The sequence below is a fragment of the Octopus sinensis genome, linkage group LG11 (genome assembly GCF_006345805.1).
Source record: "Octopus sinensis linkage group LG11, ASM634580v1, whole genome shotgun sequence".
In the NCBI taxonomy this organism is placed as follows: Eukaryota; Metazoa; Mollusca; class Cephalopoda; order Octopoda; family Octopodidae; genus Octopus; species Octopus sinensis.
The window spans coordinates 23,155,134-23,170,133 of NC_043007.1; the positions used below are offsets into that span (position 1 = coordinate 23,155,134).

Below are 15,000 nucleotides of genomic sequence, written 5' to 3' on the forward strand. Positions count from 1 at the left end.
TATATATATATTATAATTGTGTGTGTGTGTGTGTGTATGTATATATATATGATATGTATATATTATAATTCTTTACTCCTTTACTTATTTCAGTCATTCGACTGCGGCCATGCTGGAGCAACGCATTATGTATGTATATATATATATATAATATATAATATATATATATGTGTGTGTGTGTGTGTGTGTGTGTGTGTGTGTGTGTGTGTGTGTGTGTGTGTGTGTGTGTGTTTGTCTGTGTGTGTGCTCATATCTGTTTGCCATTGTCCTGGACTATGTAGTGCGCCAAGCAATCGGCAACAGAGAAGAAAGCTTAGGATTCACCATCTACAGACACAGACCACGCCGAGTATCACCTATCATCATAATTGACTTCGACTTCGCTGATGATATAGCACTCATTTCTAATGTTTCTCAAGCTTAGAGACCTCATCAAGTAAAATCGGTCTTCTCACAAATGCGAAGAAAAATGGCGTACATTTCCTTCAACCAAAACAAAGACCTTGATCAGTGAGCAATGAACGGATCAAAGATGAATTCGTTTTTGGGATTTCAGGTATCTTGGTAGCTGTGTAAGCAGCTCTGATGCTGATATCAAAGTCAGAAATGGACAATCTTGGGCAGCGAGTCGCAAACTCAAGAGATTTTAGAAGTCGCAACTGTTGAGGGGAACAATAACCACACTGTTTCTTGCCACTGTTGAGTCAGTGCTCTTGTTTGGCAGCAAAACATGGACACTTATTAAACAAGCAGATAAGAGTATAGATGGCGGCAACACAAGGATGCTCGGAATGGCAGCAACACATGACCAATGAGGATCTCTACGGAAACCTTTCAAAAGTGACCGACAATATCAGAGAGCAACGTCTCCGCATATCACGCATGTGACATCTTGAAGAAGAAGAATCAAAACTTGTGTTCTCAAACCAACAGCATGGTATCGGCAAGCGTAGGACAAGTCGTCTGACGATTGTCGACACCCTGAAGTGGGATAAACGATTGGATTCTATCCACGAACTGAAAGTAGCGATGATGGTTCTACGTACTTAGTGAAATTGCTTTGTCTTTGAGGAACAGGTGGAAGCTCAGTCATAGTAAAGATGTGTCAAAGTATTTCTTTGTCTTATTATTTGGATTATATATATATATATATAGGTGGTGTCAGCAGATCCTGTAGAAAGCCGTATGGAAATGTGTAGCCGCAACAGGTCACTTCAGGTTCAGATTTAACAGCTACAAGTCCATTAATATCCAGAAGCGAAATGTCGCAACCATATCTAGGTACATATGGCCGTTGAAAGCGCCGCGGATTACAACAGCAAGTAGAGAGTACTGGAGGAGAGCGAACCTTACTTTAATTGCAGTAGAAGGTGCAGGCTCAGCTTGGCGGAAAAAAGAATTACGCTAAAGATCTCTCCCCGTCCGGATACGTAGCTAAACTATAAAAACAAAACTTTCCCCAATGAGCGCAGATGTGCACCTGGATATCGTCCCATAGATATAAACGTTAGAGCTTCCACCATCAGTACTTTCAATCAGCAAAATCTGAAGGTTTGTTATCAAGTTTGGCACACCTAACCTATTCTTTGGGTAAAAGAAAATATAGGAGGATCAGTTAATTATGATTTTATTCAACATATTTCTCTCTCAGATTATCACATATATTGCAGTAGTCCCTCAGTTTTTCTAAACCCTGTAAAAGAACTCGAAAGATTGAGCCGCCAACCAGGCTTTTAGCGATATCCTTAAAGCAAGAAACTTTTCCGCACCTCTTAGTACATATAAAGAATAAGTAATTTACTTGGTACCAAGAAAACTCTACATTCAGTTTGCAAGTGTCGTAAAAAAAAAATGAGAACGAAAAACGAGTTACTCATGTACAACTGAGTAAAGTGGAGTAACACGAAAGAAGTGTTTTGCTTCAGGACACGACATATTGCCCATTCCAGAAATCGAAGCCACGACCTGGCGACCGTGAGTGTAGCAGACTAACCACTAGACCACACACCTTCATCCATGTGACTATATTAGGACAATTTTTCTGCCCAGCTATGACATTATTCTCCATTAACTGCTTTTAGATCTTCCTAAAAGAAATATGGCTCACTTTTATAATAGCTCAGCATTAACTCAAAATATATTTGGTTTGTTTTCATATCTATGATCTCAGAGAACTTAAAACACAGAAACCGTCAAAGGAGGCACGTTATATGTGCACCTGTGTGTGTGTGTGTGTATGTGTAACTGTGTTTGTATATGTATTATGTACGTTTATGTGGAGTAATGTATACGTGTAGATTTATGTGCAGCGATTTTGTATGTTTGTGTGAGGACTTATGCATATGGGTGTGAATAAATGTGTAGGTGTAATGTGTGTGTGTGTGTATATATGAGTGTCTGTGTGTGTGTATGTTTGTAGGTGCGTGTGAGTATATGTATGATTAGTTAAGTGTGATGTGTATGTATAACATCTGCACGTTTTTGTACGTGTGATCATAAATATGTGTTTAAAGATGTGCACGTGACTGTGTTTCCGTAGCTTTAATGTGTATTTTGCACGTGCTCTTGTACTCTTACGTGCGTATGAATGTACTTTTGCGTTCTATAGACAGTTATGTTTTGCACATGTGTATGTGAGTTAAAGTGCATGTATGTGCTTATCTCTGCATGTGTATGTGCATATATAGTGTGTCGGTGTGCACACGTATATATGTCTGTATGCATGCATGTATGTATGCATGTATGTATGTATGTATGTATGTGTGTATACATGCATGTATGTATGTATGTATGTATGTATGTATGTATGTATGTATGTATGTATGTATGTATGTATGCATGTATGTATGTATGTATGCATGTATGTAAGTGTGTATGTATGTTTGTATGTATGTAATCATGTATGCATGTATTTATGTATGTACTTATATGTATGGATACTTGTATGTACGTATGCATGTATGTATTTATGTATGCATGTATACATGCATGTATATACGTATGCATGGGTGTATGTATGTATGCATATATGTACGTACGTACGTATTTATGTACGTATGTTTATATGTATGTACGTACGTATGTACGTATGTTTGTATGTATGTATGTATGTGTGTATGTATGTATGTATGTATGTGTGTATATATGTATGTATGTATGAATGAATGTATGTATGTATATATGTATGTATGAATGAATGTATGTATGTATGTATATTTGTATGTATGTATGTATGTATGTATGTATGTATGTATGTATGAATGTATGTATGTATATATGTATGTATGTATGTATGTATGTATGTATGTATGTATGTATGTATGTATGTATGTATGTATGCATGTATGTGTGTGTGAGCGTATCTGTATATTTCTGGGGATGTAGTATGTGTTTTGTGTGTAGTTTATCGGACAATGGAGTCTCTGATTCCCTTCAAATCATGTGGGAATAAATAAATAAATATTCGCTTTGACTGACAACATCCGTGGCAAGGAAGGAAAGAGAATAAATAACAACACAAGCACTTCCAAATCGAAATGATTTATGGAAATCAATAGATATACTCTCTCGCGATATAAATGTATGATTGTGTCCGATTCCGTATACGTATGAATTATATGCATGCATGTATGCTGTCACGCCCCCCACCCACACACAAACACGCACAAGCACGCACACACACATGCACGCGCACGTACATATACACGCACGCACTCTTACTCGTACATATATATAATATGAATATATGCTCAGACAATATACACACGTATGTGTGAATGTTTGTACGCACACACGCGCACACACACATATGAATATATATATACACACATTTACACACACTATATATATGTATACAAACACATACATATATACATACATATATATATGTATACATAATAGATATATATATATATATAATATATATATATATATATACATGCACATACGAATATATACATACACGTGCACATATTATAGACACGCAGACACTGACGCGCGCGCACACACACAACGCGCGCATGCGCGCTAATATCTTGGTCAGTGGTGCCTAAGTCGATAAAATGACGTTTTTAGTGTATATTTTTATTGTAACTTCACGTCATAATCGCCTGGAAGTGACAGTTTTATATGTATTTTCGTATATATTTTCTCTTATTTTCTCCCCGCAAACCATCACGTACGCGTACTCAGAGGTACTCTTTCTCTCTCTCACACACACACATACACACACGCAAATATCTATTTTTATTTATTTATACTATGTATATATAAATATGAGAGAGGGGATCAAGAGAGTAGAGAGAGTAATCAAAATATATAAGCTGTCATATTCAGCCGATTATGACGAGAAGTTAGATTGGAAAATATATTCTCAGATGTTATGTACTGACTTATGCTACTGACCAAGAAAGAAGTGGAAGAAATCGTCCGTGTGTTTAATATAATTTCAAAGAAAATGATCTTTACTGTGTAGGTTGTCATTTATTTTGGATATAAACCTCAGCTCAAGAATGGACACCTGATCTTAGTGCGTTATTTCAATACTTTAGTGGTCTTAACATACCATTCGCATGAACGAATGCACGTGCCTTCGTGTCTATTTGTCGTGTGCACACATGAGGATATATATATATAATATATATATATATATATATATATATATATATATATATATACACACATATATATTTATATACATAAATATATATATATATATATATATATATATATATATATGCATGTATATATGTATGTATATATGTATGAGTATATACATCTACATATATGTTTGTATGCGTATGTGCATGTACGCATACATGTTTGTATGAGTGTTACGTATGTAGGCGTTATGAACGTAGGAGGTTTATGTCTGTATATTGTGAGAATATGGTTGCTTGTATTTTTTATCCTTTTCTTTTTTTCTTTTTATGCCTATTAGAGCAACTTCCCTTTTATTCAACGGGTTTTCATAGCGTCTGTTGCCATTAATAGCCGACGAGAATGCATCGTAGTTCTTCGTTCCTACATTCGAAACTCCTAGTACTATAATAACAACTTACTGTTTGTTCTAAATTATAACAAATAATTATACTCTATTTCTCTAATATCGAGGTCTCATTCTTTTGTTGTCACTTATTTTTATTATTATAATAATATGTATGTATACCTTGTGAAAGGTAGGAGAGTCCAGTTTGCTGGACATTGTTGTAGAGCTGAAAAAGAAGTAATTTCTACTCTTCTCCTCTGGAAGCCATCTACTCGCAATACCAGAGGGCACACACTCTCCTACCCTGATGTAATCTCCAGGGATACAGGCATCCAGCAACAGGACCTCCGTAATGCCATGATGGACCGTAAAGTCTGGCGTAGCATGGTAAATTCCATTGTCTCGACTACGGTCGAACAATGATGATGATGATGATGATGATGTATACACACACACACACACACACACACACACACCACACACACACACACATTATATATATATGTATATTATACAAGAATGTTGTTGACAGTGACTTCGAAGTTTCGGCCAGATACGTCATCGTCGTATTGCGATGCATTAGAGTTTAGTTTGCCTTTATATAGTCTCCGTTGAGTTTAAATCAACATTCTTGTATAAGAACGATAAATTTGTACTCTACAAAGGTTTAATGTAAAATTAGATTAATGTAACCATTACTTTGAAATTTAATAAATAAGTCAACCGTTGTTCCTGGAGAGATGGTCTTTCTATTATGAACCTGTTACTTCAAGTCATCGGCAAAGTACAACATCAGAAATTGGGACTCTTGATTAGGGAGGGGCAGAAGTGAACTAAAGAGTTGGGACGAATTCCTTTCCTATGATGAGGATGGCTGCAAAAGAAGTAATTTGGAAAGCAGGATTATATTTTCTGAGTTTCTTTAAAAAAATGCTTTGATTCTTCAATAAAGGCTGTTTTAGGAGCTGTGGTGGACCACTAAGAACTAGTAAATAAACTTTTCCATCCGAACATTACATTGCATTTGTTTCTTGTTTCTATTTCTTGGCCAATCAATTGTCATAAATTTTAGGCATGGTACCAAAAGAAACTATTTTCTCAGGAGCATAGCCCTCTCCAGTATCAAAGTTAAAAGCACCACTTTCCCACAGTTGCTTGATTCTAGCCTGTGCTCGTCTTGCTCCTTGAGCTTTCTACCGGGCCCGGCGCTGTCATAGGGTTTCATGGTGTCTAACAATGCTGCAACTCTTAGCAGCATTCTGTTGAAGGCGAACCTGTCGTTCATCAGATGCCTCCATTTGGTCAACCTGTCTGGGGTAGCATTCTGTTTACAGTACGTATCACATTCGGTGTCAGTTTCAAGTTTACTGCGAGTTGCATTCCTAACAGCATTAGCTTGAATCTTTGTTGATGCTGTTAATTTGTTTCCACTTGCTCTCTAAACCAACTTGCAAAAGAAGTTGTGGGTGGGGCACTTTTCTTCCGTGGTGTTATTGATGGAAATCGATTTTTAAAAAATCTATTTTAAGCAAGCGACCTTTCCTGTTATACTAGAGATGAAAAAAAAATGTTTTATTTGAAAGGAAAGAACACTCAAGAAGCTACACGAATGTTGATAGTCTAGAATGAAATTATAACTGTGTAATGTTGGCCTGTGGCTGTGGGATGAAGAAAGTAAAAATGGAATTTCAAGGAATAAATGCGATAGAGGAATCTATTGACAGAACATATGGAAATGTAAACAAAGACTGTGTTTAAATAAAATAACGTTTGATGTCAAATATCTGAAAACGCTGGCAGGTTTTTAGGCGGAGCAGTGCGTTTTGACAGAGAGAGAGGAGAGAGAGAGAGAAACAGAGGGAGGGAGGGAGAGAGAGAGAGAAAGAGAGGGGGAAGACAAATGTATAGCAATAAAGCGTGAATATTCGTAAGAATTAGCTGTCAGTGAAGAAAGCGAAATTGTAAGAGAAAAAGAGGGGAGATATAAAAGAAAAACAGACATCGTATGAGAGCGAGCTAGAGAGCGAGAGAGAGAGAGAGAGAGAGAGAGAGGGAGGGATGAAGTGGGAGAGGGAGTACATGATAAATGAAAGAGAACGAGGAATGGGTAGAGAATAAAAGCATAGAAAGTTTGAAGGAAGGCAGAAGTGGATGAACAGAAATTGTTGCATAAAATTGAGAAGGGATGAGAATCCAAGAATCGGGTGACAACGTTTGGAGAGGTAAATAAAGATAGTGTTTTGGTGACAGATAGAGTCATCAAACGTCCGAAAACGCTGGCAAATTTTTATGCAGATCAGTAAACGTGTGTGTGTGTGAGAGAGACAGAGAGACAGACAGACAGACAGACAGAAGACAGACAGACAGACAGACATAAGACAGACAGACAGACAGACAGAAGGCAGACAGATAGACAGACAGAAGACAGACAAACAGACAGAAGACAGACAGACAGACAGAGAGACAGACAGAAGACAGACAGACAGACAGACAGAAGGCAGACAGACAGACAGACAGAAGACAGACAGACAGACAGACAGAAAGAGAGCGTTCTTAAAAATGGGGTGACCCTGATGAAAATAAAGAATGTGAAAAAGGGTAGGAGATGAAGAAAGAAACAGATATCGATAGCGAAAGAGAGCATATGCTCACGGCCATATCACGTTGAAAGCACCGGTTCTCGTCCGATCACCGAAGTTAAGCAACATCGAGCCTAGTTAGTACTTAGATGGGTGACCGCTTGGGAAACCTAGGTGCTGTAAGCATCCCATTAACTTTTAGGCGCAGGAGTGGCTGTGTGGTAAGTAGCTTGTTTACCAACCACATAGTTCCGGGTTCAGTCCCACTGCGTGGTACCTTGGGCAAGTGTCTTCTACTATAGCCTCGGGCCGACCAAAGCCTTGTGAGTGGATTTGGTAGACGGAACCTGAAAGAAGCCCGTCGTATATATATATATATATATATATATATATATGCGTGTGTGTGTTTGTGTGTCTGTGTTTGTCCCCGTAGCATTGCTTGACAACCGATGCTGGTGTGTTTATGTCCCCGTTACTTAGCGGTTCGGCAAAAGAGTCCGATAGAATAAGTACTGGGCTTAAAAAAAGAATAAGTCCCGGGGGTCGATTTGCTCGATTGAGGGCGGTGCTCCAGCATGGCCGCAGTCAAATGACTGAAACAAGTAAAAGAGAGAATAAGAGAATATGATAAATGAATGGGAATGAGGAATAAGAAGAGACGTGAAAAATGAGGCCGTAGGAGGAAAACGGACGGTTGTTGCATAAAAGAGGAAGGATGGGAGGAGAATCGGACGTACACGCGTAGGCTTTAATATATTTAAGAGCATACCTTTTGATGCTCGTCAGATGAAGTGCCACTCTAATGTAATCAACCGCAAATATTGTGCAACTGTTCACATGAAATAATTTACGTGCCATGACGTCGAAAGCGGTGCGGTACGTGAACAAATCATAACTGATAATGAAGATGTGCTAAAATCATTCTTCGTCTTATCTATCTATCTATCTATCTATCTATCTATCTATCTATCTATCTATCTATCTATCTATCTATATATCTATCTATCTATCTATCTATCTATCTATTTGTCTATCTATCTATCTATCTGTCTGTCTGTCTGTCTAATTGTCTGTCTGTCTCTCTCTCACTACACACACACACACACACACACACACACATATATATATAATCCAAATATATCCAGCTCTCTCTTTCTCATTCTGTCTAGCGCAGCGCTCTCTCTCTTTCTTAGATAGATAGATAGTTTGATGCACACATTCATATATATATATATATATATATATTATATATATATGTGTGTGTGTGGTGTGTGTGTGTGTGTGTGAGAGAGAGAGAGAGAGAGCGGAGTGAAGGTACCTAGTCTTGTGGTTAAGGTGGTGCTTTGTCAGTCGCAAGATCGTGGTTTTGGGTTTAGTCTCACTGCGTGGTACCTTGGGCAAGTGTTTTCTACTATAGCCTCGAGCCGACCAAAACCACATGAGTGGATTTGGTAGACGAAGGCTGATAAAAACCCCTCCAATGTATATATATAAATGGATGTGTGTGTGTCTCTATCTATGCGTGTAAGTCGTGTTTGTGTTTGTCCCACCATCACCACTTGACAATCGATGTTGGTGTGTTTATGTCCCCGTAATTTATCGCTTCGGCAAAAATATCTGATAAAATAAGTGCGAGGCTTTTAAAAAAAGTCCTAGGGTCGATCATTCGATTAAAACCTCTCAAAGCGGTGCTCCAGTATGGATGTAGTCAAATGACTGAAACCAAAAGAAGTGTAAAAGAGTAAACCTGTTTGTGTCACAAACACACACACACAACACACACACACACACACACACACACACACACACACACACACACACACACACACACACACACACACACATACACGCACATAATACGCACGCGCTCGTGGCTGTTATTCAGGTGATAGAATTTACAAGATTACTTATGAGTCTTTCGAGTCACGAAATCAATGTGCAAATGAAATGATTTAATTCAAAGTTTATACATGTGTAAAACAGAAAGCTGGAATGAATACACTGGTCAATATACATAGGTAGCTCTCTCGGTTTTATATGTGTTTCTACATATATACATGTGTGTGTGTGTGGGTGTGGGTGTGTGTGTGGGGGGGTGAGTTACAAAAATAGTTTTCTTATTTGTAAAATTACTCAGAGCGAAACATCTGGCCCTTTGTCACAGATCATATAATCTAATAGATAATATTTATTCTTTATGTAAAGTAGTTTTGTGTTCTTTGTTAGAGAGTAGCTTCTAATACATAATTCGTTACACACAAGCTCACACACATTATAAGTTCCTATTTACGCATAAATGTTGTGCATAAATTTTATATTGTTTTAACTGTTTTCAAATTTTGGCACAAGAGCAGCAATTTCGGTGTTGGTGTAAGTTGGTTACATCGACCTCGATATTCAACTATTACTTATTTTGTCGAGCCCGAAAGGATGAAAGGTAAAGTCGACCTCGGCGGAATTTGAACTCAGAACGTAACGGCAGACGAAATACCGCTCAGCATTTCGCCCAGCGTGCTAACGATCCAGCCAAAGATATCGTTTAATTTATGACGAGTCGTCAAAAACACAAATATGCAAATAAGATTGCCACTAAAGCGCTATTTTAATTTATGTCTGCTTTATATAGCAGATGAGCTATGCTATTAAGAGGATATGCAAACCGGGTACGACTTCTCTGCGGAGCCATCAACAAACCGTGAAAGAGTCCGTCTCTCTATTTTCTTGCTCATCGGTAGCATAGGAAGAATCAGTTTACATTCTTATTACAGTCACAGTGCGGTGTTCTACTTAAATTGATTTCATTTCTTCCGGGTTTATGACGTGTTGTGCATAATACACACAAAACTGATAAATACATGCAAGTTCAATGTGTGGATTGTTTTTCTTATCTTCATTCCATCGAATGAGCTTTGTATATTTGCTAGAAACCAGCTCCTTCCTGACAGGAAGGTTTCCAATAATTAAATATAGTAAAGAACACACATACACACAAACTCGAGTTTTCACGGATTTTTCGTCAACAAGATTTCACTTCCAAGACATTAATTTACCTACAACTGATTCTTGCCCTATAAGCCTTGCATTGGAATCGAAGCTAGTATGTAGTTGCCAGGTAAACCTTTTAATCACAAGGCTTCAACTAAAAATTAGTACCATGTTTAACGAAAAAGGATTTTAATATTTTCATTTGTCTAGGTTAAGCAACTTGCTCGGATCAATGTAACTCTTCCATACCAGAGCGATGATACATGTATGTCTGGCCTGGGTTTTAGTGACATTGATCTTTCGCTACTTGAAATATCTCATCTGCACACGTCACGACTACATATGATTGCTGTAGTTCGCTAACTGTACCGGTTGATCCTGGCCATTAACAGTTTGTTGACTGTATATCCGCTCAGCGTCTAGTGATATTTGCTAATGACTCTGTAAGTTCATCTGCCGAAACAGTGCATATCCATCATGCTTGCACCCCATGATTTCAATGTACTCTGGCTCGAGTGATCACATGTTGTTTAACCCATAGCCAGGGCCCTGACAGCGTTACTACTTCCGAGTCAGGGTAGACTGGGGACAACAGTGCCTAAAAAGTGATACCACACTCCTCAAAACACCGGAACTCCCGAACCAGGGTCCCACTACTAGATGCAGTTTAAAGTCATACCCCTTTTTACATGCTCTAATGCATTAAAGGTGGAGGCGAGTGGCTTAGTGGTTAGGGTGTCAGCATCATTATCGTAAGATTGTGGTTTCGATTCCTTGACCGGGCGACGCGTTGTGTTCTTGAGCAAAACACTTCATTTCACGTTGCTCCAGTCCACTCAGCTGGCAAAAATGAGTAACACTGCGATGGACTGGTGTCCCGTCCAGCTGGGGAACACATACGCCATTAAAACCGGGAAACCGGGCCCATGAGCCTGACTGGGCTTTAAAAGCGCGCAAAAAATGCATTAAAGCATGTAATATAGGACCAATTTCGATTATAGAACTCAGCGTTCTTTGAGACATTTTATGGAAAAAAAATTGCGTCTTACATGCCGAGAAATACGGTATTTTCAGTGTAATTAAAAACGAAAATCGGATGAAAAATAATACCAATGTCATTAGCTGTACTGTCGTGCAGCCATAGGACATAATCCAGACAGTTATTTCACAGTTTTCTTTAACAGAGCAAATTAATTAGAATTATAATTCGTGGTGATATTTTAAAGTTCAGTTTGAAAGGAATTAATACATTTTTAAATTTTTGAGCAATTTGAATAAAAGAAGAAAATTAGAATTTATTGAAAAATCTTGGTAATTAAAAAACTGCAATAACAAAAAGTGTTTTAATGAGGAAGAAAAGTTAAATTTTGTTCTATTTTCTGTTTTTTTCTTCTTCTGTTTATATGCATATCCATTCAGAGAAAATCTCTCTTGTCCATAGCATCTCTATAGTGGTGGCTGAATGGAAATGATTTTTTTAATTTTTGGAACTGTTTGACGTCTGTGCTACGCTAAATAAATTGGAACTGTCAGCAGAAAGCATTGTGCTCATTTTGTGCTTACACAAGGTAACTGTTAAATGAAAACAAACGGAAACGTTGGTTGAATCCCATCAAAACAATCATGTAATACATACATACATACATACATACATACATACAATCATAGAGATAGATAGATAGATAGATAGATAGATAGATAGATAGATAGATAGATAGATAGTGGTAAGCGAATTATCAACCATACAGGCAAATTAATAAAATATATACATACAATATTTGATATGTACATATATACACAAGGGTACTACATGAGTACCTATATCGCTAATGATAGAAGTCAAAAAATACTTCTTTACCACCGAATAATCTATTGCAGACATGATAGGAAAAAAATATCAGTGAACAATAATAATGTCTTACCTGTACTGGGCCAGAACAAGTAAATGCTGGTCAACTTGGTACCGATTTCGAAATTTAGCGACAAATAGGTGCCCAATTTCTCATCAGCCAAAGTCTGCCAGCTACATTGCTACTAACCTTTTCCCTTTGTGACTATTCGGTGGTATAAATGTATTTTTTTACTTCTATTTTTTAGCGCTATATGTACTCATGTAGTACTTTTGTGTGTGTATATATATATAATATATATAATATATATATAATATATATTTTATATATACACATATATATATATATATATATATATATATATATATATATATCTATATATATATAATATATATATATCTTATGTATATATGTATATGTATATAGACATGTCAGGTCACTTTCGAGTGCTACTGGTAACATGTAACCCAGTACAACCTGTTGCATGGTCGGGTCGTCGGCGACTAAACCGGCAACCCTACCAAGCTTGCTTGGTGAGGAGGGTGTTTATTGGACACCCTGCGGGATGGAAAACAAACCCCGTCAAAGGGCGGAAGAACTCTTGAGAGTCAACGGTCATCCAATAAATATCTTAGGGCTGTATCATGCGCGGGGACATAGAAATAATCGGACTGAATACCCGATCGCGCGGTTAAACCATCGGGAGTGAAGGACTCCTAGCCTTTGTTAGGGCATCCTTCTAGGAGAAGGTAACTCAGGTAACTGGGATAACTCCGACATAAAACCTGCGGCTCAGTGGTTACCGATGATGTTGACTTGTTCTTCTTTTCGGATTATGGCTGCTGTTGCTTAGTGAGTGGGATTGACTCAGTGCACAACCTTTCCTCACTTTAAAAAAATCTTTTTGCACAGGCATTGCGAGGACCTAGAAATACCTGGTATGGTACCCAGGCGCGCAGAAAGCCTACCAGGGTGGATCAGACCCTTTGGTGATGACTCTCACAACTGATCTAGGAGACAGAACACTCTTACAAGAAAATGCTGCGATCGTTTTATCATCTGACGTGTGGCACACCGTGCACCTGTAAAGACCATGTTAATTCGATGGAGAGAGTGTTTTTTGTTCATCACAAGCAATGACCACTTTAAATAAGTCAAAGTGCCGGTTGTTCAGTAAACCCTTTTCACTCAATTACACCTGAGGTTTGGCGCATCGATGTGCTTCTTTTTTTTTTAAGGTATGCATGCGGTGTCACAGGGTTTAGGAATTGTTGAAGGTTATTTACTGAACCCTCATTCATCGTCTTCGATGAGAGAATCCACCATGTATATAGACACATACACACACATATATATATATATGGGAATTCTACGTGCCCTGGTCAACAACAGATCCAAACTCATCTTCATCTGCAAAATAACAAAACATAACTACAACTATGACATACCATGAAAATAAAGGACAATTAGTAAAATAAGGTACATTCAAATAAAACTACATTCCTCCATTGTTTACTGGTTGCGTGATAAACAACCAACACTTTCAATTTGGTTATTTTAGCACGGTGCTTCTAAGTTCACTGCAACGTAACGTTGTCAACGTTTTTCATTTTCCTGTAACGTTTTTCACTTCTTACTTTCAGGTGCTAACCATACTTCCTGTTTCTGTTACCTATTATTTTTCTCCTTTTAAGCTTTCTAAGAATATCCATCCATCTATCCATCCATCCATCCATCCATCCATCCATCCATCCATCCATCCATCCATCCATCCATACATACATACATACATGCATGCATGCATGCATACATACATACATACATACATACATATATACATACATACATACTGAATTCATACTCTATAAATGATCATGATATCTGTGACTATAAGAACCTGCAAGAACCTTAAGATTTAAAGGATGGTGAGCAAAATAAGATGCTTTCCTTTACAACCTTGCTACCATGTAAGTGGCCGGCCAAAAAGAGAAAGAGAACATACATATACGCATACCCACACATACATATATATGTACATACATACATACATACATACATGCATACATACAAACAAACATAGATACATACATACATACATGCATACATACATACATACATACATACATACATACATACATACATACATACATACATACATACATACATACAGATAAGAGATAGAGAAGAGAAACTGTGTACAGTACTGGAAAGCAGCTGCCCAATGGATGTTAACCTAAAGCTAAACATCCGTGAAAAAGAAATCACGTACGTTGAACTATTGAGGAATTGCTCTACCTGGATTACAAGTTCAGGTTTATACCTGTAATTATTATGGCCACTAGGATATATAACACACTACCTGAATATCAATCTTGAGAAACTAGGCTCCTCAAAACCAGAAAGGAGAAAGTTGATCGGAGACTACAGATCCAAGTTATCACTGGAACTGTAAAAATTTGTAAAATTTCCCAAAAGTTTACCATTTAAGTATTATATATTATGCATGTCTAGACATGCAAATATATGCATGAGAATAAATACATAAAACAAAACATACAAATCTGTATATGCACTGATTCTAAATACTGCACACATACGC

The 15,000-nt window shown here is 37.5% G+C and overlaps 1 protein-coding gene and 1 non-coding gene across 2 annotated transcripts in view; both read left to right on the forward strand.

The window, feature by feature from the left end:
- Positions 1-15,000, forward strand: part of LOC115217220 (soluble guanylate cyclase 88E) — a 441,284-nt gene that overhangs the window by 437 nt on the left and 425,847 nt on the right. The window lies entirely within an intron of this gene.
- Positions 7,634-7,752, forward strand: LOC115217709. The gene has a single exon (XR_003882178.1). It is a non-coding gene; the product is annotated as a 5S ribosomal RNA (ribosomal RNA).